General features: G+C 32.2%; 1 protein-coding gene across 2 annotated transcripts in view; it reads right to left on the minus strand.

Moving 5' to 3' along the window:
* The window catches only part of LOC105836408, a 198,634-nt gene extending 187,425 nt beyond the window's left edge, over positions 1–11,209 (minus strand). The window contains exons 1-2 of one of the 2 annotated variants that reach the window (XM_036292773.1): positions 6,627–11,209; positions 6,031–6,390 (exon numbers count right to left, since the gene is read on the minus strand). The gene's annotated coding sequence lies outside the window, so the exon portion shown is untranslated. Of the gene's footprint in view, positions 1–6,030 lie in introns of both variants that reach the window. The other variant, XM_036292752.1, reaches the window with a different exon arrangement.
* Between the last annotated feature and the right edge of the window lie 15,604 nt (positions 11,210–26,813).

A 26,813-nucleotide genomic window follows, 5' to 3' on the forward strand; every position in this document is an offset into this window, starting at 1 on the left:
TCGTATCGATCGTATCGTGCTTACCGTGTTCGCGCACCCGGCCCAATTAAAGTTATTACGAAATATAAACGCGATAATTAACCGCGCATTGATCGGCCAATGACACTAAACATGTTGAAATTTACCGTTTCGCTCGAGCGCGACGTAACCTTCGGATTATTCCACTTAATCGCAACCCTTTCTATCTCTTCCCTTCTTTGCTGTATGCGGTGCTCGCTTGTATGTCATGTGCTCGAGATTTTGTTGCTCGAAAAGGATGCAACGCGTCGAGCGATTTGATTCACGAGTCGTAACCACGTGCAATTTTTTTGCAATTGACTTTACGATCCATTGGCTGCAATCGAGATCAGTTATGTTAACATTAACGGTTAATGCGATCTAATAATCAGTGTTACGACTGGGGACAATTATTATATCACGTGCGGAATGTCTGCTCGATGAGAAATAGCGCGTGTAGAACCATATACACGCGTACACGGCACGTCACGCGTGTGCACATGCGATGTGATTATAGATAAATACAGAGTAAGAACTATGTAGTCCCTGGCGAATGTATAGTTATCGACACCTCGGCAATAAGCCGACTTCCACGAGTTTCCTACTATAAATATAAAGGAAAGCGATTTATTACATAATACTTTTGTCGAACAATGTGTGTATATGTGTATTGTTAAGCGTAATTTAATTTGCTATGAATGACAAGTATGCAATGTAGTAAAATAATTTTTTTTCTGTGCCTAAGACTTTTGCATTCGTAAAGTGTAATGTGAATAAACGGACATTGAGCCAAGAACTCGCGTGCACGTGAGAACGTTCCAAGAGAGTATCTATTAAAAGTATCAGTTTCTATGTATGCAAAATGGCTAATTATATATTAACTATATAACTAGCCATTTTGCATACATAGAAACATATTTAGGAATCATTGTAAATACTCGCCAGCATGTTTCTTAATGAGTTACTTTGGAATAGCATAATTTAAACATACATATAAACTCCGTTACAAAGCTCAAGGGAGCTTTGTAACGGACTTTATACGGATGTTTAAATTTGACTTCATTATTTTCACCGATGATCACTTATTGGTGTATTTTTCTCCTTCTTTTTCTATTGACATGTTATTGTTGTTGAATGGCATAGCATGGTTAAAAAATAAGTTATCTAAACGAAAAAGATATATTTTAGAGGATGAACAATACATTCATGACATCTTATTAAAATTTCCATATAACGTTAACTTTTTTTTACTTAAAAAATTTAAAACGTCATAAAAGAGCCATTTTTTTACATATTAAATCTTAATTATTTGGACCTGACGTGCTAATAAAATTTAGATTACGGCATCATTGTGAACATTTAAAAATCTAAAAAAATGTCTTGTCTGGTGTAAAATAATAAAAACAAATATTTTTTGTCAATTAGTATTACTTATAGTATTTTAGATGATAACAGGGAAACAAGATACGTGTTAGAATTATTACTATTAAATTTATCATCAATTTAATATTGTAATATTACTAATCTGTTCGTCTTACAGTTATGTTTTAAAAACCGAAAATTCTATTTGACGTACAGTTCAATAAATTTTAAAAGATAATACAAAATCACACAAATAAATATCAGTACAAAGATCCAGTAATACATATGACCGAGTAAGACATATTCTATATTATCTAATAATTTTATTTATTAAAATATTAATTTTTAAAGTGAGTCTATGAGATTAATACAATTAGCTAAATATATTATTGCAAAAATTATATAAACGTTTATTTAAAAATTATTTGTATATAAGAATATGTTATCAGTACAATTATTTAAAAATTAATACAACAAAATTTTAATAAAACCAAAAGTTGCATAAAATAAACTTAAAATGATGAAAATAATCAACGTGAGTGATAAAGTAATTAAAATTATCATAGTAAAGCAAAAATTAAAGCCTACGGCACATGCTGTTTTTTCCTTGCTGGATTGTTAACTACATTGTGCTTGCTATCGTGTGGATAGTATTGCTGACAGTTCTACTAATAGTGTTGCTTACTTGAATTTACATACAATAAGGGTTTTTGTTCTAACTCATACCGGATTTTCGCGAGAGAATATTTAAATATTCTAATTATCTTAACTTTTGTTTTAGTTTAAATAAATAGCAAGAAAAATAGCACGTTTTATCATAAAAATTTAATAGATCAGCAGCGTAATAAGCAGACATAATTTCAAGCACAATTGCCTACATTGTAGCAAGCATACAAGCTAATTAGCAATTAAAAGGAAAAAAAAACGTCATGAACCGCAGGCTTTAGTGTTTATCGTAAATTTATTGTAAAAATCTTTTTATAAATTTTTACAAATAATATTATAGAACATTAATGGGCCATTGCGTTTTAAAGCGATCTTGGCATCTTAAATTTTTCATCAATTTCCTGATTTGTGATTTTAACTCTGAAAGACAAATGTGGGATTCTTTAGTACTCCAAAGAAAATTTATATTACATTCCTGAAGTTATCCACGTGACTTTTCGGGACCCATATCATAATTTGGTTCAATTCTCTAGCAACTAATCTGTATCAGTCAAAGCGTAAAGTGTCTCATAGGTTATAGTGCAAGAGAGAATTTGACATGGGGTACTGTGTGATCTCACTTGGCTTTTAAGTTAAAAATTGTATCGGTTAGTAAATTTTGGTTTTTTATGTAAAAATGATTAAAATGAAACAATTTGCTTATATGTTAAGAATTACAAAAGACAAAACTTTGTTTTTTCCCTATCAATTGTTATACAATTTTGTTAATTTTGTGAATCGAGCTAAATCTTTTTGCAGACATGATTTCCATATCAAATCCTTGCAAAGTATACAAAAAGAAACAAGTTTTTTTGATCCGCTAGATTAAAGCATTTATTCCTTTTTAATATGATATTTTATAATAAATAGCTAATTTTTAACTTTGCTTTATTAAAAAATTAAAGTCATTTTTGCATATTTTTGTTTTTTTTTGCTTTAAGTGGATTTTTAATTTTTTTGACAAAAACAACATATTTATATATCACTGCTTTTTTCATTAAAAAATAAAAAATTTACTATTTAATTATTAATTTACTACCGATAAAAAAGATTGAGACACTTAAGAACTTTGAGGTACAGTATTACCCCACTTTTGTTTTTAAAAATAAGCAAATTTATTATATTTATCTTCTAGAGTTAATTGTGTCGATTACGATTCGTAATGTTGTATTATAATTTTAGCCAATTCTACAATATGTTGTATATCGCAGTTGGATGCTCGACAATGAAATTCTCTCATTGAACTACCGGCTGCGTTCCAACATCTGACTGCAACATACGACATATTGTAGAACCGGCCTTACTCGTAATAAAAAAAGTAGTAGAACATTTAATTATTGTTTTCTGCAATGCTTTGATACTGATTTTTAATACTGTTACAATACAGCTATTTTAAGAAGCCTTTTCATCTCAATTCATTCCAGTTAAATTCGTACAGCTAATACTGAATATCATATACCATAAATCAATACTGAGTAATTAGTACTTTGCCAGTAGAAAACTTTTACTTGAGAAGTCTTTTTAGATTAAAAATTTGTAAATGAGTAATGTCTCTCGGTACTGTTGGGGACACGATTGTTATTCCCACGGTATGTACCGGTATCTCCACGTACAAATAGGTATAAAGTCGCGACACGGTAACGTTAATTTGCCAAGGAATTACCTTGGCAAACGAATGCAAAGTTATGTTGGGCGCGATTTCAAGACATATGCGGCGAAGTTGAATGCCCCGACGGATGGATTAGTGCGGCCCGTACTAACGTAATCGTATGCCTGGTGAATATTTCATGAAGCGCGGAAAAAAGAGAGATGACACCTGTTCGAAAACCGTTAGCGTACTCCTTTTGCTTGCCAACGTTGGGCGGGGAGAGCAAACGGATGTTCGGCGACGTATTTCGATGCAAATTTCGAAAAAAAAAAAACAGATTGTTATGCGAGCCGTGAGTTTGGTACGACTGGTATGCCAAAAGTGCAGACCATCTCAAAAATGAAAATCCTGGCCAGTGGAGCAATATATTTAATACTGTTGTTTAAAAAAATGGTTGCATTAATTTCTATTTTGTTTTCGATGATAGAATTCTTTATTTAATTTATTTACATTACAGAATCATATAACAAAACTAAATTATGTAAATTAAAATACTTTACGTATAGATTTCTCAAAATGATAAAATAGTGCATTTGTGTGCAATCACTAAGTTGTTTCTGAATTATTCGATATTATGTTTAAACCCGCGCGAACTAACTAACGATTAATATACAAATCTACCTGACACAATTTCGAATGATGCCGTACACATATGCAGTCAGTGATTCACGAAATTATGTCTCAGTCGATGTATATGTGCACGCAATTCGCATCCTTATGATGTATACATGCAAGTTTATTCAGATCCGGTTCACGTATACACATGCGTCTTGGCAATGTGTCCGATCGTAATACGAATTCGCGGAACAACACTTTACACGCGTTTTGCGCTGCAAAGCAAATCACGTAAATCTATTGATTTGACGATAGGAAGTAATATCCGATTTATTCATAATCTAAAAAGAATTATGATCTAAATATAGTTTAAATATTACTTCATATATTTTGAAAATGAGTGGAAACGAAAAAAGTTAATGCTTATTTGTAAAAAATAAAAATTATTTTGTTGTCAACAGTTGGATCAGGAGATTACTGCTAATTTTAAGTCTAATCTTATCTAATTATCAATGTTCTTGTATCATGAGAAGGACATAGATCTATATGTACAACCAATTAAATCTAGTCTCTTCTACACCGAGAAAGTAAGGGTTGACCGACATTTATGATGAGACGACTGCGACAGACACGAGGGCAACAACAGCGGTAGCTGAAGAAGCAGTAACGGCGATGCGTTCGACCGCTAACCGGAATGCGCGCGCTAACTCTTCGCCGTCTCGGGATTCCGCAAAGAGAGGTTGGCTGATCAGTTCAAAAAGGCAAGAGAAGGATAAAGACCGATGAGAGTAGCGACACAGTGAAGAAGAAAAGAGAGAGAGAGAGAGAGAGAGAGAAAGAGAAATGTAGAGGGAGAAGAAGAGAGAAAGGGAAAAAGAAAGGAGTGTAGAGAGGAGAGTGAAGCCGGTGATCCGCTGAAACGAAGTCTTTATCCGTACGTGCAAGAGAAAGAGACGATAAGGAGAAAAGCGGCCAACGAAAAAGAACGAGGTAAAGATGAACGAACATAAGGAGATGAAGTAAAAAAGAGAGAGAAGAGAAAGAGAGAGAAAGAGAGAGAGGGAGGATGTTCAAAAGCACGTGGGGATCTCAGGCTCATTGCGTCTGGACCAGCGGCATGAAAATTTAGTGAGGCCTCCTTGCCTTGTCGACCGACCACATTCTCTCCCCACTCAATTTCCACAAGAACCTTATCCGCCCGGTTGTTTCGGCGCGGTCATTCTATTCGCACGCGTTTACATCGGTAAGCAGATCACGCAAGTGCGACTCGCAAGTAATTCGTTCCTTTAATTCCTTTAATGCCTGCTCTTTTACAGTCAGTTGGAATATATTTTGTATTATTAGAATTACTTGCTTTCAATATCAATTAGGACTGATGTTAATTAATTTTTAAATAACTAAGAGACATTATAATGTCTTTTATACGCTAAGCGGGCTCGATTAATAATTACATTTTGGTCGTTAAAAGTTTATATAATTTGAAAGTATAATACGTGTTGTTTAAGAATTGATAATTTGTCATGTCTGATAATTATATAAATACAATATTATAAATTTATTTTAGAGATTAATTATTACAATTATTTTATTTCCGCGTAATATATTTTTTAATTTAACATCTATTTTTAGATAATTTAATTTTACATTTAATTTTTAAAAAAGAAAGATAACAAGAAATATGTAAAAATGAATTAAAGAGTATCTGATCCATTAAATAGTACAGTTCGCGATAATAAGGATCGTACGATTAATAATAAGCTCACCTTGCAACTGCAGAGTGTGCGCGTAATCGCCACGTGTTAGCTGGAGCTTAATAGCCCCTCGTGCAGCATCCCGGCAGTCTTCTTATTACCTTATTACTTTGCTTTTGTCTCTTGTTCTAGAAACTTTAGTACGGACGTTCCTCTTTAAATCTTTTTTTTTTGCTGCGTCAAGATATCGACCGTTAAGATACTACGTCGCCGGACGTGTGTCGTTTACCGTCGTGTACACTACTAATGGTGAGATCTCTCGTGGATTTGGTTGAATAAGTCGCTTGCTGTGCACTTAACACAATTCACCGGCGTTGTGACCTCCTTGCTGACATTTACCTTGGCGCAATCGTGGTTGTGATCATCGTGCGACTACAACTTACGGGAATGCTTTTATGTCTCGCGGATATTTAATTGCGAATGTCTCTTTTCGGTCGGAAGATATTCAAATAGTGTGACTCCGTACTTAATAGCAAAATACCTTTAATTTCTTAAAATGGCTAATAGAACACTGACAATTTTTTTCTTTAAACTATTTTGCCTTTCTTACGCGAAACATTAATTTGACAATGATGTAATTTTGACATAGATATTTGACGTTTCCACACCTGATTCTTGTTTCTTCTCCACATGCGTCACCACACTGAAGAGCTCACGTTCCCGTTCGCGACGAAGATGTTCCGTCGACTGATAACCCACCATCTACTTACCTTCGTCGAGCGCCCCTAACGCGCCGAACTCCCTGGCATGGAGCACGGCAGGTGCTCCGTAGAAGGAGTGGGAATAAGAGGATGGTCTCGCGGAGGGGACAGTAGGTATCGATAGCGGCGCAGGTTACGACAGCAGAAGCAGCGACGACGGCGACAGCGACGGTGATGGCAGCGGTGGTAGCGGTGGTAGCAGTGACAGTATTACGAGAGAGCGAAAAAGCGACGTCAAGATAGAGAAAGAGGAAGAACTGGACATCGGTGACGGCAACAGCAGTAGTAGCAACGATGGTGATGGTGATGGTAACAGCGGTGGTGGTGCCAGATACTCAAGTCCGACGAACAGCCGAGCAACCCGAGGAGAAGAGGGCAACGACATTATTCCGCAAGCTTCGACATATTTAAAACCGAAAACTACGCCAATGCCACCACTATCGTTTTGTCAGAATACTTCGTATTCCTTCAAAGTCAATCAATCGCAGCTTCATTCCAAAAAATCTTCGCCGCTCGATGACATGCTTTCGTAAATGTGTGATATTAGATCTCGGTACACATTAGATCTGAGTGCACATTACTGAGATTACGACGGAAAGATTCTGTTATCCTATGATCTTTCACGAATTTTAGTGAGTTTGCATCCTAAATCCTAAAGAAAAACTTACCCACTAATCTCATTGCATCATGTTCCAGTTTCAAAGCTCATGTTGCTCTACCCACGAATATAAATGTCTCGATAATTATAACGTAATCATTTATTAAAGCTAAAACACTCTCATAGAATGATTGAAGATCCAGGTTCAAATCCTGGCTGAAGTATTATTTTGCAGAATAAATTTTTTACAGTTTTTTTTTGGGAGGGGGGCAGATTTTAAGGACAGATTTTAAGATGCTTCAGGGGACTGATATTTAGCTTTCAATTAATAACTGTGTTTCAAAGTTGACGAAATTGTCGGTGCGCAGTTTACATGAGTTAAGAATATTAAATTAATAGAAAAATTAATAGAAAAAGCACAAGAATCCACTGCAAATTGTATAGGCAATTTCAACTTTATCAATATATTTAAAACATTCATTGGTCAAAGAATTAATTTATTATTATTGTATCTTTTAAAACATCTTGTGTATGCTAGAACGGCTTTTCGCCAATGTTGCTTCTTGTTCCATTTGCGTATCGCGATTGCATCAAATATATCTGTGAAATAGAAAACTAGATAAAGAGAATTTAAAAATTGTCGAATTACAATCATCATTAACATTTATTGGTAATTTTTAATCATTTGTTTCTTTAAATTGTCTTTCCGGATTATTTTATAAGTCAACTGTATTTTTTACTTCTCACTCCTCTCATCGTCATAATTATTTTGTTTTTTTTGTTTACATTTTATTTTTTTAATCTTTCAGTTCTTTTTCGATAGTTTGCTAACGCGTTTACTTTTTTCTTCAACAGTACTTTAGATATAATCACGCATTATTATAGCTAACTTAATTTGATCAGCGTTGATACTATTCGTGATAAGTGTTTTCACAACTAAAGACGAAAGGAACATTTTCCGTTTTCACGATTGCGCTAAAAACTGGTGTTCAGTCTCTTACCAGTTCACGCGTTCTAAGAAGGATCAAGATCGCGAGATCATCCACATAAGCGCGTTCGTCTCACGTCGTGCAAGAGGCAGGGCGGTTAATTCAATCTGATTTGAGGCGAGGCTATAGACAGATGGAGAAGCGACGAGAAAACAAAATAAGTTGGAGCGTTGTGCACTTAACTACCCTAAAAGGTAGTAGTAGTAGTTCTCTCTTTACTACCTAATCTTTGCTGTCGTGTCTACGAGTAGAATAGTTGCTCCAACAAGATGCTTCAGACGTTTCTCTTGTTACTATGATCATACGACTCTAAGCTTTAAGAGAAATTCGAGCACAATTTTAAGCATAACTTTATCATGATATAACTTTTTTTATGTGTTTTTTGCTGTTTACAAAAATACTCAGTAAATAATTTTAACAATATATTAAAAAAATGGAATACAATAGATTATGCATATAATCGCCTAATTAGAAAAAAATTTCTGCTATTTTCACATTTGTAATAATATAATGTTTTGTAATATCTTTTTATTATCTACGACGCATCATTGTAGTAATAAAAATAATGAAACTAATGAAAAAATGTTACACCATACGAAAAAAAGTATCTTTTATTTATCTTTAGGTTTTACGTAATGTGATGCTACTAGACCAACAAATGTTGATCTAAATTGTTGATTCTTTAAAGGCTATTAGCCGCAGTCCACGTCCGAGACTATTTTTGTTTGCACGTCACGAAATAGGGTCGCCAGCCATTGTCTTTTTCTCTTGTATAGGCGAATGTCTTAACTTTGTCAGGTGCATGTCAATGACCCGTTTAATCAAAAAGCAATCTATTCTATCAGAGGTAATACAGATACGTTAAATTATGTAATGCAGTTTAATAAGAACAATAAATTTTATTCTTGTTATTTAGGACAGAAAAATTTTAAATTTAAAATTAACTTTATTTTTTCTTGTCCCAAATTAATTACGTTTCACAGGTAGAATAAATTTTATAATCATTAATACATTGTCACACTAATCAATAATAGCAAATCCCAAACAATGTATTGACAATAAATATTTTTCGCTACCAGTGCATCAAAAATGAACTTTTTCTCACGTGTCACTTTACACAAAAGAACCAATATTTCGAATACGTACAAAAAATATTGTATGCAACATGAGCGGATCGGCTGTTACCCTCCCGTGCGGGTGGACAGACAAGTTGAAGACGAGTACACATATCCCACACTTATGGGCAATTAGCCGATTCACCGTACTAGTTGCATAAATATTTTATTACATGTGCGCCGAAAATGGTTCTTTTCGTAAACCTCTACCGGCCGGAAAGTCGCTGATTGTGCACAAACAGACCAAACAGCACAGTGACGTTTTAAAAACGTACTAAAAACGTATATACTGAACGTTGCGGACGTATTTAAAACATCCGAATTAGAGCTGTGAACATTTTAAAGACATTTTAAAAACGTACCGTGTTACCGCCTTGGACGTTCGAAAAACGTCCATTTTAAAGAAAAACAGACTAAAATTGGACCTGTTTTGAACATTAAAAGAACTTTTTAAAATAGGTAGGTATAGATAAAATATTATTCAATTTTGATGCAAATCAGTTAACTTATTAGTAAAATTTATTCGACGGTATTTATATATAGTTCAATCTTTATTAAAAAAATCTTTAGATCCAATTCAACCAATAAAAACATCGCACATTATTTTATTGAATTGAAAGGAATCTTAAGACAGTCTTAATATAATAAATATAAGATTAAACTATACATATATGTATATGTACATATATATGAATATGATCCAATAAATTTTACTAACAAATTAACTCAAATTTGCATTAAAATTGAATAATATTTTATCTAAAATTACAGGATCTTAAATAATCAGACTATTGTCTAGTTTATATATATATATTAAATACGCAAAATATTTAATACTCTACACTAAAATTATTTAATACTCTACTACTAAATCGATCTGAGCCAATTCTCAAGAAAATGTTTTTTTTTTTTTTCATACATGCTATCATTTTTATTGCACGTCAAAAAGAATTGACAAAATTATTTTACACAAAAATTTTTGTAGGCAAGAATTTTTTTCAAAAGTACGTAAAATGAACATCTTTTCGTCCAGATATGAATGTATTTTGAACATCCAATAATGTACGTTCTTAAAACATTTGTATTACGTCCATGGACGTTTAGACAAAATAAAAACCAAAATCGAACGTCCATTGGATGTTGTGTGCTGTCTGGGAGTATATAAGTAAACTCATTCTTCCACCGATCAACAGTGCGGAAAAATCGAGCGACAGGCATTTCCACATGATTATTACTCCTAAATTTCGCACGATTGATTACTTTGTCATCCTTTCCCCTTCATTCTGACACTCGCGTCGTACCACAGGCACATTATTTCGCGACACTTATACGGCAACTCTTGAAAACTTTTGAAAAAATTACCGACCGTTAACTAGAGTCCCTAAAAATAAGAGTCTGGACAATGTGTGGTTTTGAAGCAAAATGGTGTCGATAATATACAACAGCAGCTAGTTGTACACATTATATAAAATTGTATTGTATCAAATATAAAACATTTGGTTTTTTTTATTTATCTACTGCAAAAGGTACGTCTATACATTATGATTTAAACTTATTAAATTAAGAACAAATAAAAGCAGATATATGTGAAGCACTGTGAAATAGAAAAATGACATTCTAACCTTCCCATAAATTATTACGTCTATAAATAAATAAATATCACTTTGTAGGAAACATGACTGGTTGTTAAAAAACACTTAAAAGCACCTATATATAGTAGTACAATCATGGCAAGACATTCCTATTATTAAATAATAAATATTTTAATTAATATATGTTCGTCTTTATTTTATTATATATGTTCTTTTATATATGTTTTTTTATGTTTTTTAATTCTATTTGCAAGACATTCTATTATTAAGTGATATATGTTCTTTTATTAATTTTAATAAAATTATAATTACAATTAAAAAGAGTATTTTATTCAAAATTATTTCTCAAATTTAAATCTTACCGCGCGCTTTATACTCAAAGAAAGGATCTAATTGGTTCCACCATTTTGCTTTAAAGCCAATAAAAATCTAAACAAGATTTACACAGCACAGGATCGCAATATCCACCAAATATCTGAGAGATATTGCAATAACCGTAGGACATCTATGAAATTGTAATATGTCCAATTGGATATCTCGATCTTGGGGATATCCTCAGGATAAAGTGTGCTTTGTGGGGATTGTCCAGACTCTTCCCATACAGCACAAAACTCTAATTAAGCTCCCAGGGAGTTCATTTTGCTGAGCTCCCGAAAAGCTTACAAAATTCGACAAAACAAGCTTCCAGGGAGTTCGTTTTATTGAGTTTCCGAGAACCTTACAAAATTCGACAAAACAAGCTCCCAGGGAGTTCATTTTGCTGAGCTCCCGAGAAGTTCACAAAATTCGTCAAAACAAGCTCCCAGGGAGTTCATTTTGCTGAGCTCCCGGGGAGCTTACAAAATTCGACAAAACAAGCTCCCAGGGAGTTCACTTTGCTGAGCTCCCGAGAAGTTTACAAAATTCGTCAAAACAAGCTCCCAGGGAGTTCGTTTTGTTGAGTTTCCGAGAAGCTTACAAAATTTGACAAAACAAGCTCCCAGGGAGTTTATTTTGCTGAGTTTCCAAGAACCTTACAAAATTCGACAAAACAAACTCCCAGGGAGTTTATTTTGCTGAGCTCCCGAGAAGCTTACAAAATTCGACAAAACAAGCTCCCTGGGAGTTTGTTTTGCTGAGTTTTCAAGAAGTTTACAAAATTTGACGAAACAAACTCCCAGAGATTGAACATATCGGGTAAATTAATGTACTGCATGTATAGTCATATAGCCGCAAGTAGTTCGCAAGATCGCCACTAGGCGAAGGTACGGCGCTCCTTTTTCTCGTGAGAAAATTTACTCCAAAAAGCTTATAAAATAAAACCATCACTCACGGACTCACGGCTTACCTAGCAGTTAGTACTTCACTAGCAGCAAAGTGTAATATATATTGTTTTTGTTACACGAAGAGAGTTCGTGGGCCTTCGCAACTCAGAGAGAGCTTCCGAAAATTGAGAAAATATAAAAATAAAATTTTTTCCGGCAGCTCCTATGTCCGCTTTTGAGAACTCCCTGAGAGCTTTATTTAAGCTCGCAGGGAGTTCAGAAATAATGTTTTAAGAACTCCCTGCGAGCTTCAAAATAATTCCCGTGAAGCTTCTATATAAGCTCCCTGATAGTTTCATCTAAGCTCTCAGGGAGCTCCCAAAAGCGGACATAAGAGCTCCCGAGAAGCTTATATAGAAATTTTCCGAGAATTATTTTGAAGCTTGCAGGGAACTCTTAAAACAATTTCTGAAATCCTTGCAAGCTTAGATAAAGCTCTCAGGAAGCTTGTATAAAAGCTTCCCGGGAATTACTTTGAAGCTCGCAGGGAGCTCTTAAAACATGATTTATAAACCCCCTGCAAGCTCAAATAAAGCTCTCAAGGAGCTCTCAAAAGCGGACATAGCAGCTCCGTGCGAATTTTTTGGAAGCTTAAATGAAGCTTATGAAAAATTTTGTAAGCTCCTCGAGAGCTCCCCGGGAGCTCCCCGTGCTGTATGGGTTATTTCTAGGGACTCTACCGTTAACGACATTTTATCGCTATGGTCGGTATTCATAGTCGAAACTTATTTTAAGATAGTCTCAAGTAATATCTTAAGATGCTAATACGGCTCTGTGATTGGTTGATGGCATCTTAAGACTGTACTGAAGATGATCTTAAATATAAGAATCGACTATTGGCCAGTATTCATAGTCGAATCTTATATTTAAGATCATCTTAAGTACTGTCTTAAGATGTCATCAACCAATCACAGAGCCGTATTAGCATCTTAAGACATTACTTGAGACGATCTTAAAATAAGATTCGACTATGAATACCAGCCTATGAATATCAGCCTACGATAATTCTCGACGCTTTGTCGTTTTCGAACAGACCTAACCCTAGATAAGTAATGTCAATTCATATCGCACAGACATCGTGTCATTACGCATCATTGTATCACGGCCGCATTAAAGTCGAGCAGTTCAACGTAATAAATATAAATATAAAAACTCATTGTATTTCTTAAAAAACAAGCATAAGGATTTCAAAGTAAAAAGTTGAAAGTTTTGACGACAGACGATGTTCAAAAATTTCTCGACAAAGCTTCTGATTGTACATATTTAGCTACAAAACTTAATTTTTTAATGTATTATTAATACAATTAAATGAGATAAACTTGTTGTTGCTAGTGATAATAAACAAAAAATAAATAAGTTAATCAGTTGACATTCTGGCAAATTTTGTTTAGAGTAAGTTAAGGTATGATGGCCATACGAAAAAGATGGCCAACGGCTATAATTTCTCCAATAATTGCTAAATAATGTGTTCTTGTAATTATTTTCAAAAATAATCAATATTTACTCCTAGTTCTCTTACGGAAAAAATACTCTAATTTTAATAGTTTACATTCAAAATTGAGTGTAATACTCGATTTTGAGAGTTTACTCTCAAATTTAGGTGTATATGCTCAAATCTTAAGTATTTACACTAAAGATTGAGTGTTTATACTCGAATATTGAGTGTGTACACCCAATGATTGAGTTTTCATACTAAAGTTTGGATTTAAATACTGAATATTTAAAAGTATACTCTCAACATTTGGATATGACACACAATAAATGAGTGTATACTTTCAACATAAAGTGTGAACACTGAAACGTTGGGGATGTACACTCAACATCCATCGGTTGAAGGTATACACTTAATATTGAGTGTGCACTCTCAAACATTGGATTAGAAAATATTAAATAAAAATAAAAACAAAAAAAGCAAGTTCAACCGAGATTAAAATTAATCTGCATTGGTAGAAATGGACATAAAACAAATATCTAAAATAAACATTCAACTAGAGTGTTCAGCTGGCTTTGAGTATTAATTTGAGTATTACTTTCAACTTGGATGTTTGCCATCTAATTGAGCGTTAACTTCAGTTTTATTCTTAAATTTAGGATTAACATTGAAATTAACACTCAATTAGATGGCGAATATTCAAGTGAGAGTAATAACACTCTAATTAAAAGTAAATTAAAGAGCAAACACTCAAGTTGAGTGTTTACACTGAATTGAGTGTTTACCCCTTGTCCCAAATTATACTCAACTTAAGTATTATTTTAAGTGTTATTTTTAGTGTTTTTTCCGTAAGGGTTATTCCCACTATAATAGTATGCGTATACTATTCGAAATAATGATATTGTGGATGTCACATCACGTTTTTACTTTTGACTGTCTGCAAAGTTTTTCACGTGTTCATTAGAAATTGCCACAATGTCGGAATAAATTACAGTTGTGCTGTCGCAATGAACGTTACCCACAAAAGTATGTAAATTGTAATGTGCAATTATATTTTTTATTTCCTTTTCTATTTTTTAAATAATTACTATGATTATCTTTCTCTCACAGTTTGGGCAAGATAGCCCATGGTATTTCGGGGTAAGTGTTTATGTATATATTTTATTAAAAAAGACAAGAATTAAGTTATGCACCTAATATTTTAATTTTACATATCATATATGTTTTTTTAGTAATGACAAAATGAGTTATTATTAAATTGATCCTAAACTTGTGTAAACATTTAATATAAAAAATGTTGAAAAATAAAATTAAATATGTGATAATATGTGGCAATAAAACTAAATATGTAAAGTTATAAGTTTTTTTTATTATTCTATAAATGTTAAGTACATAAAAAATGTATAGCCAACTATTTTATAATACTATGGCCATCTTTTCCTTAAAAGTTGTGAAAGATGGCCAATGTTCATGTTTCAATATTTTGATAATAAAATTTTTTTATTAAGTATTTTCTCTTTAATGTCGATAGTTTTACATATTTAAAGCTTCAGTGAAGTAATATACCAAACGCTGTTTAAAAATAATAAAAATAGAAGTATGTTTTTTGCATTTCAAAAAACTATGGCCATCTTACCCGAGTTTACCCTATTAGACAAACAATGTTTCTACTATTAATTTAGATCTTCTTCAGTTTTTATAAATTACGCATACTAAACGACATAGCAGCTTAATAAGTTCGGATCAACGAAATATAAAGCACAATCTATAATAAAAATTAAATTTAAAGTAAGGTGAAGCATTAACAATAAAAATTAAAATTGTAAAATAAGAAAAATATAAAAATGTATCATAAAGAAAACAAATGAGAACTTATATGTCGAAAAATTAGTGAATAAAATATTAATTAAAATGTGGTCAAGTCATAAAATGTAATGTCAAAAAAATGATCTAAAATATATCAGATATACACGAGGGTAATGAACAGACTAAAGATCAAAATAAGATAGTGTAAGATGTGTAGGGGAGAACCGGATAATTCCAGGCACTAGCTAATTCGGGTCACTCATTTTTATTAAAATTTACAAATTTCTATACACTTATACCTATCAAATATTAAATTATATATTATGTGTAACTAATTTTAAGTTAAAGCGGCATATTATTCTGTTCTATTAAATAAATATGCATAAATAAAGTTTTGGCGTATATTTCTTATAAAAAATTCAGTCTATTAAATAAGCTTTTAGACATATTTATTATTACTGCAAAATTAATTTTCTGCGAATTTCACAATCTACGTATATCAACGATATAAAATAAAAAAACATTTTTTAAATGTTTTCCATTTGATTAAATTTTGATTTAAAAACGACGATAAGTTACCAGCGGGTTATACCGGTCAAATTTTTCGGGTAATGCCGGTCATGCGGCCACCGTCGAATCACCAAAAGTGAGGTTACGTCAGCCTAACGGTATATAACACTGTTGAAAAAGGAATTTAGGAAGTACTTTTTGCATCTTTCACATATCCCAGACAGCACCAGATATCGTACGAATATTATACTCTCATACGTAATGTACTGTGATCATACCGAATATACGTAAAACATTCATATAACGTCTCAGTAGAATGTCATTTTGATATATCCTCAAGATAAACTTAGAATATAGCGACTGAACTTCGCAACTCCTACTGAATATACTGAGATTATATCTAATATACTCAAAACATCCGTAAAATATCCTATGATATATCTCATGTATATCTATCACATATTTCCAAAATATCCGCGTAATATCGAAAGTGAATCATGTCAACGCTATCTATGATCTGTAACGTTACGCATTTTCGTCTGCCGTGTGATGCAGACACGTGGTGAAGTGTAGGGTGTGAACGTGCGAACACGAACTCACGGACAACGTGGTTTTCTCAGGAATTACGCCCAGATAACTCTGGTATGCACATAAGATATAATATAGTAACGTAAACTATAATAATAATATATATATATATATACATATATTATTTAGGTTATAACCTACAATTATCTGAGCATAATTTCCCAAAGCACCTCAGCGTATTCAACAGATATTACGCTTCATTTCTCGCGATAGCTTCCTGATGTGCGAAATGATTAATTCCTCTTCTTATTTCTTCTTGCTAATTCTGTATGTTTAATTCCTTGTTCCTTATTCCTCTCATTATGCATGAGCCCATATAATGTGAACATACTGTAGACATATTGTGAATATACTGAAGATATACTTTAGACATACGTATAACATTCTTAAGATATATTCGGTATATTCTCATAAACTGCCAGCGAAATTCTATGGGATAAGGCAACGCGGACATAGTACGTTATGAGTATATACTCGCTATATCACAGACGTATCTCTAATATTATACGAATATTGCAATATACTTTTGCAATATCCTATTATCGTTCTCATAATCTACATGTGCTGTCTGGGTATAAGTTTAACATTAAATACTGAATTTCAAACGTTACACCCCGAGTAGAAAATAATTAGGGAAATCCTTATGTAGCATAAGGCCCCGATGAGGATTTAATAAGGATGCCATAAAAAGGGCTACCTTAATATTACCACATCAGGGCCTTATAAGGTGTTATTAAGGATGCCTAAAACTTACTGAGTAAGATTTTGTTATGGAAAACTAACAAGGGCTTTACAAAGTGTTATTACAGATGCCTTAGATTTACTAAGTAAGATTTTATTACGGAAAGCGAAAAAAGGCCTTACAAGGTACTATTAAGGATGCCTTAGATTTATTAAGTAAGATTTTGTTACGAAAAGCTAATAAGGGCCTTACAAGGTACTGTTAAGGATGCCTTAGATTTACTAAGTAAGATTTTGTTATGAAAAACTAACAAGGGCCTTACAAGGTGTTATTAAGGATGCCTTAGATTTACTAAGTAAGATTTTGTTATGAAAAACTAACAAGGGCCTTACAAGGTGTTATTAAGGATGCCTTAGATTTACTAAGTAAGATTTTGTTACGGAAAGCGATAAAAGGCCTTACAAGGTACTATTAAGGATGCCTTAGATTTATTAAGTAAGATTTTGTTACGGAAAGCAAAAAAGGGCCTTGCAAGGTATTATTAAGGATGCCTTAGATTTATTAAGTAAGATTTTGTTACGAAAAGCTAATAAGGGCCTTACAAGGTACTATTAAAGATGCCTTAGATTTACTAAGTAAGATTTTGTTACGGAAAGCAAAAAAGGGCCTTGCAAGATATTATTAAGGATGCCTTAGATTTATTAAGTAAGATTTTGTTACGAAAAGCTAATAAGGGCCTTACAAGGTACTATTAAGGATGCCTTAGATTTACTAAGTAAGATTTTGTTATGAAAAACTAACAAGGGCCTTACAAGGTGTTATTAAGGATGCCTTAGATTTACTAAGTAAGATTTTGTTACGGAAAGCGAAAAAAAGGCCTTACAAGGTACTATTAAGGATGCCTTAGATTTATTAAATAAGATTTTGTTACGAAAAGCTAATAAAGGTTTTACAAGGTACTATTAAGGATGTCTTAGATTTACTAAGTAAGATTTGGTTACGAAAAACTAATAAGGACAAGTCGCGATATCGAAAAAATGTTAATGCAGTTCTTGGCAATAATTTTTGTAACAGTAGTTGCAAAAAAAATTTTTTTTATAATTTGTTATAAACAAATTAACAAATAATTATTCTAGCCTGAAATAAACCACGACGAAAACATGTATAATATGTCCATGTTTATAACAAATAATATAATGTTTATAATACATATGTTTCTTGTTTATAACAAATTATTTAAAAAAATTTTTGCAACTAATTTTTGTTGCAAAAATTCGTTTTTTTTTTCATCAAAACGTTTTTTTAAGTTATTCTACATGCTATTTTTTGTATGTGAAAATTAATAAAAAAATCTGTTAATTAATATTTATTTATAAAAATATAATTTAACTAAACATGTTTCATCTTTTTAAAATCTATTAAACTGATCTACAACCCGTATGTATAACATATAAGTATCATATAAGTATCCACAAACATCAAGGGTTCATGGATCAACTTGAGGTGTCAGTTCCTGTACGATTTTAACAGTCAAGCAGCGTTCAAGGTGGTTCGCAGATGGATGGGTGACCGTTTTTTCAATTACAGAAGATGCTGTAATAATGACCGAATCAGGCATGCCAGATTTGACGTTTGGTCCTGATCTGGATATGGTATACATAATATGGCCCCTAAATTTTTATTTTTATTACATCCCTTATCAGAATCAATTGGGGGTTGCCAGATCTGGCCCGAATCGGCATACCTAGATTTTCTTATAAGGCCCTGGTAATATTTGTTTATAGGGCCCTGATAATTTTTCCTTTAAGGTGCTCTTAAACCATTTGTTTCACTTCCTTTTCAGGCCCTACTTATATATTCTTACTAGGGCCTGATTAATTTTAAGGAAGCCTTATCAGGGCCTTATCAGTGCCCTATTATTATTACATTTTCTACTCGGGACTTTATAGAACTTATCAACTTGTACTTGCCCACACAGCACACTTTATCCTGAGAATATCCCAAATTATCTCAGACAGACAAAGGCGATCCCACGAATATCTCAATGAGTAGCTCCCGGGATATTCTACAAAAATATCTTAAAATATCGTAAAATATCTTAAGATATCATATGATATCCCATTAATATATTTCGATATCCCAAAAAATTATCTTAAAATATTATAAAATATTGTAACATATTTTATAATACACTGGCGCAAAAAAAAACGAAATTTTTGACCGATTTTTAGGCAATCTTCAAAGTGAGGCAACTTTGCGAAAAATGATCCAAATTACATGTATTTTTTTTTAAATTAAAGAGCAAAAACTCTACTTTGAGAATCCCTACGCGAAAGTTTGATTTGTTAAGTGCGAATTTTTTGTATCTCATAAAAACCAAACATGTGTTTTTTAATTGAAAAAAGTAAAAGTTTGTTATCATTTTGCACAAATTTCTCTTCGTTAAAATCTTACTAATATTAATTCAGATTCTTAAAGTTTATTCTTTTCTAAGCAATTTAAAAAAAAACATGTTGATACGATGTTTTTTGTTGATTGCACGCGAGTTTGAGGTTTGCACTGCATTTTAAGGCGATGCTGGACTGCCTCTCAAACTTGATCGAGGTCGATAATGTAGAATCATTCATGCACATCATTAATGAGATTTCGTATATATCTCTTTTATAAATTTGGAAATTCTTTTCCAGAATTAAAGTACACATATTAATATCCATCTGTGAATTGGACTTTATATCGAGAACAAAAAATTTTTTTTTTGCTCTACTTATCGACTTTTTACGCGTATATAACCTAAATTTTTGTTTCACAATTTCGTCTCAATTAGGCACTAAAATCTAATTTTCGAAACTTGACACTGTTTGTTCTTGTCGTCTATTAGTCTGTGAATACAAATTTCGTAGGTATAAACTGTAGATCTTTTATATTAAGCAAACATCCCAGTGAACACATTTTATAGCGGCAATATAACATGGAAGTTACATGTAATTTAACATTGTTATTCTTGTGATATGTAGGTGCTATATGACATGGAAATAATCTGTTACGTAATATTTGTTATACGCAAGTAATCTAGCTGTTATACATCGTTTTGGCGTTACAGTTATTCAACAAAAATTGTATAATCGTAACATAACACGTTCGTATCAATGTTATTACGGAACGATGCGTCGTAGTTGACTTAGAAACAGTGTTGCCAATTGCCTGATAATATATATCTCCAAATCAGCCATCAAAAATCGCTAGAAATCTCCAAATGTTATATAGTCTTAAAAGTTTATTCATACAACTTTCATAAGCACATAAGCGCATATATGCATTAGAAAATTGATTGATCCATAAGCATTGTGCAAGAAAATAGACCAATCAAATTCCTTATGCATTTACTATGCGCTTATGCAAGTCTATGTACTTAAAGATATACCCTAAAACTTCCAGTATTCGCTAGAAAATAGATAAATAATTAACTGCGACAATAATTACACTGCGAAGATTATAGGCCTGTTCTTTGTTGCTGTACTGTTGCTGCACCAGCACAGCAGTGCAGCGACAAAAAACAGACTTAAATCTTTCATAATTCAAATGTTAAAATATTATTTTATTTTTCTTCAACGCTCTTCTCTCTCATCTTCCTTTTCTCAACCAATCTTAACATTGCCATATCACAAATATATAATATTATGCTATAGTACTATATTATCCTCTAGTACATATAGGAACAATTTATAACTTATAATGAACCTTTTGGAAAATTCGACAAGAAATGATATAAGATTATATATATGATAAAATTACAAATATATATGGCACGAAATACCATTGATAGAAATATAAAAATCAACAAATAATGGATATTTATGGTATCTTTGACAAACTAAAACATAATAAATAATATATAGTTATATCAATCTTTATAGAACAAGCCCTCCAAATCTTCAAATTCGTCATGTTTGTTAATCAATGATATTGGTGTTTTTTCTTCGTAAACTCTCATTGTGCCAATTGATTTGAGAATATTGTCAGGTAATGTGTAAGTATTGCAGCAGACACCAAGTCTTTTTAGTCCGAAACAAATGTGCAATATATTATTTAAGAGATCAAGCTTCATTTTATTACGCAACTTAGATTTGATGAGGTTCATTTGGCTAAAAATTCGTTCGATGTCAGCGTTCGAATGAGGAAGACACAGCAATTTTAAGGCAAGATCCACTAAGTATTTGAATGGCTGTTCTCCACTAGAGTCTCGATAATTATTTACTTCTGCCCAGAATGTTTCGGTGTCTTGAGTTTCCTTCCAGTTAACAAAACGAATGTTATCCCATTCAAATTCAATTTGAGTGATTATAGATCGATTTTCCTTTGTGATGTGATTTAAAGCCAGTTCTGTAATGGAAGTTTTATTTGGTTTCAAACATTCAGACACAGATAAGGCATTCATTCGTTCTAAGATTTATATATTTTCCGGCAATCGATTTTTCAATTCTCTAGCCAGGGCTATTAGGAAAGAGACGCATCGAGATTTTAAGTTGGCCTTATCCTGAACGTTTATTTCATTTTCTTTACAGGCAGATTCAAATGCAAAACCTAATGTCGGCGAAGGATCTAAATGTTTTTCAATATCGTCTTCGTATATATCAATTTTAGCTGTTGGGAGTACAATTTTATTTGCGATGGTGGAATAAAGCCTTTTGAGATCAGACAACAGCTTCGTGGGATCAGCTTTTTTACTTTCAAAATTTTTATTTGTGGTTTGTACTAAGTTTAGTATAGGGTGCAGAAAACTGAGATATACCAAGTTTGTTTTATCACAGTACATCGAGTATAATAACTCAGCTGTGTAACAATTATCTTTTAGCCTGCTTATTTCAAAATGCGTTTTTAAACTAAGCCATTGATCCAAAATTCTTTTTACCGCAGGTTCAATTGACAACCATCTTGTTTCAGCTACTCGTAATATTTTTAAGGGTTCTTCATTGTTGTTTATAGTACTATACAATTGGGCATAATTTAATTGCCTTGTGGATGAATGAGCAAACCAATTGTATGTTTCTTTTATTAAAAATTCAATGTTACGCGGTAATGTTTTCTCAGTCGCCTTTGAGACTGCAAGTTGTAGGGAGTGGCAGACACAACGGATCAAAATTAAGTACGGTACATCTTCTTTTAATTTTGCATAGACGCCTGAGTTAATACCAACCATTGTCGAAGCGTTGTCAGTGCCGATACCTTGCAGATTTGTTAATTTTAATTTTGCGTCACTTAACATTTTTTTTATTGCACATACAATGCTATCAGCTGTACCATCGTCAATTTGAACCAAGCCCAGAAAACTAGAGACGAATTTCATATGATCTTTACTGTAATATCGTATGACAATTCCGAACATTTTATTGATTGTAATATCGGTAGATTCATCGATCAATATACTATAATAACTGTCACCAACGTCTTTTACCAATAATTCATAAAAATATGGTCCGATTATATTCTTTAAAATGTTTGTGCATTTAGTCCTGTGTATATTAATATTTAAAGAAGTGTCCTTGTGGAGATCACTCAGATGATCGATACTTGATATTGCTGTATGCATCGCAACATACAGGGCAAGTTGTCCTTCTTTCCGCTGTTCATTGGTAACAGTATTAATTGACTGGAAAGGGATGGTTTGTTGTCGTTTGGAAGAAAAGGGTTTTGCAGCTCCCACATGTTTCCCAGTTTGAGCATGTTTTAGCAGATCACTTAACTTTGCATTCAATATAACTTTGCAATATTTACAGTATGCTTTTTTAGGATCTGTAGTTACCGATTCGAGCCAACCTGCTAAGGCCGGTTGCTTTTGCCATTCTTTGCGGAATTTTTGTGCATACTGTGGAGGCACTAAACACAATATAAAAATTAAAATTTTATTAGAATTGAAACATGCGTATTCATATTTGATTGTAACCCATACATGAATATGATATGTTTTTTCTAACAATTCAGCTACTATTTGTAACCCTCTTAAAATATAGGCAATCTACATTATCGGTATTATCACAGTAAATCCTCTGCATATAATGTCTTATTCAAAAACAGTGTTTCGCATTTACGACATTTTATCGTAAATTCTGCTTTGCAGAAATCTCGAATTGGATCAAATACTTTTCAGTGCGATATTGAAAATAGAATTATGAAACCTTGTATGCTTCTGAATCTGATAACAATTAGCAGAAGAAGTGAATCTTAATATTTTAATGCGATAATGATAACAAACTTTTACTTTTTTCAATTAAAAAACACATGTTTGGTTCTTATGCGATACAAAAGGTTCGCACTTAACAAATCAAACTTTTGCGTAAGGATTCTCAATGTAGAGTTTTTACCCTTTAATTTAAAAAAAAGTATATGTAATTTGGATAATTTTTCGCAAAGTTGCATCACTTTGAAGATTGCCTAAAAATCGGTCAAAAAAAAATTTTTTTTTTGCGTCAGTGTATCTTACGATATCTTATTACATCCAGATAATATTCCATCATATCTTGTATCTCTACAATTAATAGAGCGTAAATCAAGTGTAAAAGAAAAGTGAATTATAATGTAATAAAAGATTGACAAAAGCGTTAATTAACTCTCTAAGAAACGTAAATTAAAACAGAACATAAAGAAAGTACACTTATCGAAACAATGTGGCATATATTAATAATACTAAAAAATTATAAAAAATGACATTAAAAAATTTTTTTGATTTTATACAAACAGCAAAAACAAATTTTTTAATAAGTTATTCCACATGTTATTTTGCACACATATGTAAAAATGAATAAAAAACTAAAACTTCATATTTATTCATAAAAATATAAGTTAACTATACATATTTCATCCTTCTGATAACATCTATTGTAATGATCTATAACAAATATGTGTGCATAGACAAGAAGTGTTCATGGATTATCACGTGGCGTTAGGATGCGTACGGTCTTCGAAGTGAAGCAACGTCGGCGATGGTTGACACTTGGATGGGTGACCGTTTTTTCAGATAGAGAGATTAAACATGCTTTAATGGGTACGACTGTGGCTTGACTGAAACATATTGTTATTCTTCCTCTTACAAGATTACCGTAAAAATAATTAGAATTTTTTATTTTTTGTTCAAATTTTTTTCAGTTCTTAGAAACTCTTAAAAATACTTAGAAATATTCAAAAATTTTCTAAATTAATCAAAATTTTTCATTTTTAAAGTTTTTCCGAGAAACGTTGCAATTTTTATAAAAAATCGGAATATTTATCAGAAATCCTGAAAAAAATTTTTTAAATTCTGACAAATTTTTTCACTAGGATATACTACGATATCTTAGGAAATCCCTTGGACATCCTCTGGATATCGTTTGAGGTATCTACAGGATGTCAAATTGGTGGTGCATCCCTTGGATATCCCTTGGATATCGCAGACGGTCCACGGATATCCAACGATATTGCGATATTCCAAAATGACATCCCAGTGACATCCCTAGGATAAAGTGTGCTGTGTGGGTGTGCACCTTGTTTTTTTTACATTTTAACATTTCATTAAAATAAGCTTTGATATTTCTTACATGTGCGTGGTCTGTTTATTTTATGATTTTGTATTTATGTATCTACAGATGCCTCGAGTTTGCAAAATAGAATCCACGAAAGGTAAATGCAGTCAAAAAGTTATAGAAATGGCTATGAAGAGTATAAGTAAAGGCATTTACACTATTCGCATAGCAAGTGAAAAATTTGAAATACCTTTCAGTACACTTCAAGAGAGGTACAAAAAGCAAAATTTTGCTGGTTCACATATAGGAAGAAATCCAGCTTTTTCTATGGAACAAGAAAATATTTTAGCAGGTACCCACACAGCACACTTTATCCTAGAGATGTCCCTAGGATGTCATTTTGGGATATCGCAATATCGTTGGATATCCGTGGACCGTCTGCGATATCCGAGGGATATCCAAGGGATGCACAAATGTCCACCGATTTGACATCCTGTAGATATCTCAAACGATATCCAGAGGATGTCCAAGGGATTTCCTGAGATATCGTAATATACCCTAGTAAAAAAATTTGTCAGAATTAAAAAAATTTTTTTCAGGATTTCTGATAAATGTTTCGATTTTTTATAATTGAAACGTTTCTCAGAAAAACTTTAAAAATAAAAAATTTTGATTAATTTAAAAAATTTTTGAATATTTCTAAGTATTTTTGAGAGTTTCTAAGAATTGAAAAAAACTTGAACAAAAAATAAAAAATTCTAATTATTTTTACGGCAATTTTATAAGAGAAAGAAGACTATAATATAACATGTTTCAGCCAAGCCACAGTCGTACCTGTTAAAGCATGTTTAATAATTTAATATCTCTATACCTGAACAAACGGTCACCCATCCAAGTGTCAACCCTGGCCGATGTAGCTTGACTTCGAAGACCGTACGCATTCTAACGCTTCGTGGTGATCCATAAACACTTCTTGTTTATGGATTCATATTTGTTATAGATCATTACAATAGATGTTGTCAGAAGGATAAAACATGTATAGTTAACTTATATTTTTATAAATAAATATGAAGTTTTACATTTTTTTTTACTTTTTTTACTATTTTTATATTGCGCGCAAAATAGTATGTAGACTAACTTATTAAAAAATCTGTTTTTGCTCTGTTTGTATAAAATAAAACAATTTTTTTAATGTCATTTTTTATAATTTTTTAGTATATGTGGCATATTATTAATATGCCACATTTTTTCCATAAGTGTATTTTTTTTATGTTCTGACGTTTTAATCTACGTTTCTTAAAGATTTAATTTAAACTTTTGTCACTCTTTTGTTACATTATAATTAACTTTCCCTTTACACTTGATTTATGCTCCATTAATTGTAGAGATAAAAAAGATATGATGGGATATTATTTGGATGCAATAGGATATCGTAAGATATTAATGAATATCTTACAATATCTTATAATATTTTAAGATATTTTTGAGGGATATCGAAATATATTAATAAGATATCATATGATATCTTAAGATATTTTACGATATTTTAAGATATTTTTGTAGGATATCCCAGGAGCTACTCATTGAGATATCCGTGGGATTGCCTTCGTCTGTCTGGGATAATTTGGGATATCCTCAGGATAAAGTGTGCTGTGTGGGTAATCAAGATATTGGCAAAAATATGTTATGGTGTAACGGCAAATCAAGTGTGTAGTGCTGCTTATTATTACGCCAAAGAAAATAAGATACCAAATAATTTTAACAAGAACAAGAGCAAGCTAAATATTGGTTTAAAAGTTTTCTTGAACAAAATCCGACTGTTTCAGTACGCAAGCCTGAATCAATCAGTTTTAACCGTATTAAATCATTTAACAAAACAGGTGTACAAGAATTTTTTGATAACCTAGAACAGTTTAACAAAAAGTATAATTTTAGGAACGTCCCAGATGGGCACAGTAATAAACGGACAAAGCAGGCTGATTGAA

This window comes from Monomorium pharaonis, chromosome 1, assembly GCF_013373865.1.
Source record: "Monomorium pharaonis isolate MP-MQ-018 chromosome 1, ASM1337386v2, whole genome shotgun sequence".
NCBI classification, from domain to species: domain Eukaryota; kingdom Metazoa; phylum Arthropoda; class Insecta; order Hymenoptera; family Formicidae; genus Monomorium; species Monomorium pharaonis.